At 31.0% G+C, this 6,523-nt stretch overlaps 1 non-coding gene across 1 annotated transcript; it reads left to right on the top strand.

The window, feature by feature from the left end:
• The first annotated feature begins 5,663 nt into the window (after positions 1–5,663).
• Positions 5,664–5,734, top strand: Trnag-gcc (transfer RNA glycine (anticodon GCC)). The gene has a single exon. It is a non-coding gene; the product is annotated as a tRNA-Gly (tRNA).
• Positions 5,735–6,523: the final 789 nt, after the last annotated feature.

Below are 6,523 nucleotides of genomic sequence, written 5' to 3'. Positions count from 1 at the left end.
TCTCATTACGACAGTTAATTGCTTAGTTTTACTTGAATTGTTTAACTTCTGTATTGTACATTTTTTGATAGCTACAGTTGTTTAGAAGTTAGAGGCTGGAAAGGGATTTTCAACCCCAAATTTTGACTATTTTTAACATGATCTATATTGTCATCTTTAAATAAATAAAGACTACTTCCCTTACTTTCTTTTCTTAATTTAAAATTGTTTGATTGTACAAGTATTAAAGTTTAATATTGTGAAAAAAATAAAGGAGCTGAAATAGTGCACATTATATAAAAATGGTTAGCTTTGGAACATTTCAGAAACAGAATCCCTTTATTTGATTTTTTATTTTAAATGTAGCAAATGAGATTGCAATAAATGTTTGTTTTGCGATAAATGCTGAATTATCCATCAATTCATTATCTATTATCAATTAATTCTTTATCTATAGTCACTTCAATATGAAATATTTCATAGTTTTTGTCTAAGTATTGAAAGGAATTACAAAATATTAATTTAAATGATAAGGAATCTACCTTTACCTCCTAGCTGGCTGAGAGGAATTCTTTTTCATTTTAACCATACTATCATAACCTGTTTTCTTCATTTTCTTGTTGACTATTTATTTATTGACATCTTGAACTAGAAAGCTGCAAAAATTATCAATAATACCTTCATTTTTTTTTTTTTTTTTTTTTTTACTTTTTTATGTGAAGGCTTAAAGTAGACTCTATAAAAAAATTCAGCGCTAGGCCATCACAAAGAAAGGGTATGTTTACCTTTAAAATTAGCAAAAAATGGAACCAACCTATAACAGAAAATTCTGATAATATTATGCGAGTGGAATGATGAGGTATGTACTGATAGTAAGTAAGTTATTTGGTTAAGTTTTTTGGCACAAAAACCAAATCTGGCCATGCTGCGCCAATCAAATGGTAAAAATGAATTTCAATAATATTAAAAGGACTCTAAATGAGGTAAAAGTAAAATTACAAAAAAAAAAAGCAAATGCATTAAAACGGTATTTTAAAAACATTCAAGAAAAAAAGTAAAAGGGCATTAATTACCGAGGTATGGAAACTATTTTTGAAGTGCGTAAAAAACGTAAATAAAATTCAACAATAGTTAGTAAAAATTTTAAAATATTATGGTGAGGACTGTCACTCACTAGTTCGCACATGTCTACGGAAACTGCCTTAAAAAAGCATAACCGTTGATTATTAAAAAGAGGGCAATCTTTTAAAACATGATGTACATTTAAAATTGAATGGCATGTTGGACATGGTTCCTCAAATAAAAGGTGTTTATGGCTGCTGTGGGTATGACCAATGCGGAGCTGAGTTCATTTTACATGGGGCCCACGCACTGGAATGGTAGGCCATAAGCAATCATTGGTTGGAGAGAAATGCAACTTGTTGCTGATTCCAAGATCGTTACCACAACATGTGACCGTGCCGAGCAAAATTTTCTAGAGATAAAGAACTTTTTAAATATTATGAAAATATATTGGAAGTGTTTCCATCCACTAGTAATGCTACTGTAAAAGAACTTTTTAATGAGATATATCTGTGATCTCCTTTCTCAAACATAAAATTTGGCGCTCCAGTATTGGTTGGCTGAACATACCTTAAAAAATGTACTTTCCTCCCACTCCAGAGCATTCTTTTTTCTCGAATATTGAAAAGAAAACTGATTGCTTCATTCAGCCAAATTAAAATGAAGAAATTCTTTCGAATTCTACAATTTTTATGCTCGTGAGAGAGAGTATTTCAATTATGATTGGAAGAAAAACGCAGCACTTTCATGAAACCACCTGCAAGTTGGCATTTAAAATTCATCCCAACTGAGAAATTTTTCTTATAACGAAACAAAATAAAATATTAGAACATAGAGAACCATTTTATAGATCTGAAGTAGGCGAGAGAAAATCAGTCGTAAAGAAAGTAAATTGTCACGACCAGTAAACTTAAGAATCGTGATTCCAGGCTTACTTTTGAGTACTTTAAAACTTTGAATGAATAAAAATGATTAAATATAATCATTATTGAAATTTGAATCGATGTGGAAAATCGTTGTCAAAGTTCCTATAGAAGCGTTTTTCATTCATCAGCTCAAGGTCAAAAAGGGTGGCACAGAAATCCATAAGAAATCCCCAAATAATATTTGGTACGAGGCTGGAAAAAAAGATGTGACTATTATGCTAAAGTCTATTTATTTATAAACTAGCCGCCTTTGGCGACCAGCCGGTTCGCCAATCTTAATGCTCGTTAAAATTTTAATAATTAAATAGTTTATGTAATTCCTATTTTAATAGCTTCTACATCAAATATTTTAAAGCTTCAAATTTTGATAGTCATGTAATTCCCTCATAATAAGATAAAGTCCTTCAGCCATAACATAATATGTATCTCTCTAATTTTCTGTTAGTTCCGGTAGAATTTATGCTTAAAATTAAAATGGAAATGACTAAACTGCAATTAATATAATAATATTTTTTACTGAAACAAAGCATTTTTTTAATAATATGATTACTGATAATAGAGTCACTGAGCGTTTAAACTTTATGGACATTAAAGAATATCTTTCTTAAGTTATGTAATATCTCAAGAATTTGTCAACAAAATTTTATCAGATTCATCATGAACAGATCGATTCATTAACAATGTTTAATTTTAAATGCATCAAACACTAAGAAAATAAAATGAATTATTTAAAATAATCGGTCGAAAACAGGTTTAAAAAACTACTTAAAAAACGATGTACTTAAAACTATAAGCATATACAAAAAAATATATAACTAACATAAATACAATTTACTTACAAAAGCATGCAACTAACCTAAAAATAATTTAAATCATCCGTTGATAACGGTTGTCATGGCAACAATCAGAATGCGCATGCGTGAATTTTCTTCGCCAGCTCCGGTAATGTAAATGCGTGAATTTTTCTACGCCAGTTGTGGTAACGCTATGCAGATTATACATTTTTAATTTCCTTTATTCTATGTTATTTTAATTCAAAAGTACTTCAGAATGAATCTGAAACATGGATTAATTAACAATGTTTAATTTTAAATGCATAAAACATTAAGAAAATAAACAGAATCGTTTGAAATAATCCGCCGAAAAATGTTAACCCTAGCCTCAATTCTGTTGGGAGAAAAAAATAACTGAAAGTTGGCGGTGGGGAAAATGGAAGATTTTTTTGGCGGAAAAGTTGGCGGTGGGGAAAATGGAAGATTTTTTTGGCGGGAAAGTTAGTTTTTAACTAATAATTAAAATTCTAATTAAAATTTCAAAAAAAGGGACCCCAGGTGCACATTCCCGACCTCCAAGGTATACATGTACCAAATTTGATAGCTGTATGTCAAACGGTCTGGCCTGTAGAGCGCCAACACACACACACACACACACACATTGAGCTTTATTATAAGTATAGATAACTAAATAACTTATTGATTTCGATAAAACATTGCAAAAATTATCTCCAATTATCTTGGCCATCTCCAAAAGAAAATATAAAATAACACTTCCCCTTCTTCATATCTCGTTACCATAAATTGCATATTGGGACACATGGTGCAGGTGCCTGAGGTGTTATGAAACCTTTTTTTACTATCTTGTATACTAAGGACAGAGAAAGTACTGTAAACGTTTAAAAAAAAAAAAAATTTTTTTAATTAAACTCAAAAATTTGACATATTTGAACATTTCCGATTTTCTGTGTCCTTGAAACATATTTTTAAAATTATGTCTGCCTGTGAAAGTTATAATTTAAAACCGCTTTAAGCTAGACGGGTGAAATTCGGTATATAAACTTTACATCAAATTTGAAGATTTTTATCAGATTTTGAACGAAATCCATTTATAAGATATCTATGTTTAACTATTCAAATACAAGTAAATACGATATTTACAAAAATTAAAAAGTTAGAATAAAATTTGATATACAAATTTTTGTATTTAGAATGTTTGTATCAGATTTTGAATAATATCCATTAGAGTTAATTGTCTGTTTTTTACATTTACGTAAACGTGATAGTTTAAAAACGCAGTGACTTAAATAATCACACATTAACTATTCCAACCCGCCTTGAGGCACACGGAAAAATCTGAATGGCGGGAACTGTGGTTGAATTATAAAGGCCATCACCGATCACGTTGCAACCCTCCCCGTAGGAAGCACATCACATCATCGGTAGGGCATGGTTGATTCCACACCAATTCTGTTCCCACCAGGAACCAACCACCGTACTGGAAGCTTCTCATTCTCAAACCTGATGTGTACGTAGTTAATGATATTTAATAGAAAGTTTTAGTTTCTAACGTGTAGATATTTATCAAATTTTGATTAAAATAGGCAAAAAGGTAGCCCGTCTATCAATTTATTCTTTCGCATGCGTGTAAACGCGATAAATAAAAAATGCGGGATCTTTGATAAATGATATATTTGTACACAGTTTTAGTATTTAATACGCAGATTCATATCAAATTTTGAATAAAATCTGTAAGTGGTTTGACTCTCTTTTGTTTTCGTCATTTCCATTACTATAAGCGCGCTAATTCGAAAACGCAAAGAAATGAAATTTCATATGCAATCTTGCTATTACGTCAAGCTTGTCATATTTAAATTTTGGTCGGTTAAAAATAAAACATTCAAAATACCTATTCGAGTTCATTTTTTTACTGTACTACAATGCACAAACTTCTCATTTGCGGAACTGAAAATAAAAATCTGAGTATTCAAAGCGTTTGTAGCGAGTGTGTGAAGCGCGAGGATAGAACCTGGGACCTTGTGGTAAGCGGTCCAGTAACATAACCAGGATACAAAAGCATATGCTCGTGTAGCGTAGCTGTTAACTGGCTTATATGCTATACACTACAGACTCCCCCTCCAGTGAGTCGAAGGTAAGACGAACGATATGATCTGTAGTGAATAGCATATAAGCCAGTTAACAACTACGCTACACGAGCATATGCTTTTCACTACACGTTCATGGTCTCACACAAACTCCTCCATTTCTATACGGGAGTGTTTATCATGAACTATGGGAGAAAATTTCGGGCAGACCATTCCTGTTGGTTTAAAACTCATTTCAATTAGATGTGAGAGAAGTTCCACTTTCCGCAAGAATTTCCTTTTCTAGAGATGACCCATTTTGCAACTACACGACACAAACATATGTTGAAAAAAATTGAAAACGGTTTAAATCTCACAGCAACAGTGAAAACCGTTGGTGAATGTCATATAAAAATATTTTAAAAAGTCAAAATTTGTATAAATATTTAACTGTAATTAAATTAACTGATAAGCAATTTTTTAAAGTAACTTTTAACTAACAAGTACAGTGATTAAAAGATAATCTTTTGAATTTTAAAAGGTGTAAAAATTTTTATGCATTAATATTTCTGAAAGTTACTGCAGAAGAATTCTAAAAACTTGCATATCTTTTTTATTAATTTAAACTGTATTCAAAGTTCCAAATTGCAATTCTAGCCAAATTTGCCTCTTTTAGATCAAACGATTTTTGCTGTAAAACCTCAGCATCGGAATTGTTTTTTATTTTTAGAAGAAAAACTTGCAAATTGAAGTACTATAAAAAAAAACTAGCAGTTTGTCGAGAAACGATGAAGTCAGATAGCTAGCTTGTAAGAAACTTCTTTTCTTCCGTCGGACGAGCATCGGTGGTTCAGTGGTAGAATGCTCGCCTGCCACGCGGGCGGCCCGGGTTCGATTCCCGGCCGATGCAATGTTGTTTTTTATATTTTGATTTTTTCCTATCTTATTGTTTCAACAGAAAATGACGCATAAACAGTATCTGAAACATTTTTTTTTTGAACTTGCGACATATACAAACTTTTTTTTATGCTCATATCCGAGACATCAGGTATTAAAATTTTTTCTTTCTTTAAAGAATGTAACAATTTTTCCACATCCATGCGCTTAAAATCTTTAAACTCATTCACAAAAATGCGAAAATCATTTACTTTAACAACCAGCTTATGTGCAAAAGCTGAAAAAAGCGGTTGCTAACCGAATGAAGGTTTTAAATTCGGATCCTCAAAGAGACAAATATGTCCGTACGATGTTACAACTTTTTTCATTAATCTGCTTTCTTTCTTATTATGTTTTTAAAGAAATTACATTTCACAACATTTTTTAAAAATTAAAATTAATTATACCATGAAACTTTTCACAAAATTATCCAAATTTGCAACCCCTTTGCATCTAGCAAACCGATATAGTTGGTAATTCGATCATTCGATATCTGGAATTTCTAAATTTTGTCCATTTCTCTCTCATTTTTTACAAATAATCTAAAGACAAATTTAGTTTAATGTTTCCATTCTCCAAATTAATCACGCACAGGGTAGGAATATATATAAACACAGCGTCAGATTATTAAATAGACAAAGTAGGCTATTGCCCAATTTTTGAGGCTGGAAGCCCTCCTTTTCTTGCAGTACATTTTGAAAATTATTTAACTTGATTATTTTCTTTAATTATGAATGTTATAGAAGCGAACTTATTCAAATAA

Source organism: Argiope bruennichi, chromosome 9 (genome assembly GCF_947563725.1).
Source record: "Argiope bruennichi chromosome 9, qqArgBrue1.1, whole genome shotgun sequence".
NCBI lineage: Eukaryota > Metazoa > Arthropoda > Arachnida > Araneae > Araneidae > Argiope > Argiope bruennichi.
The sequence above is the reverse complement of the archived record's forward strand: the minus strand, read 5'-3'. Positions and strand labels throughout refer to the sequence as shown.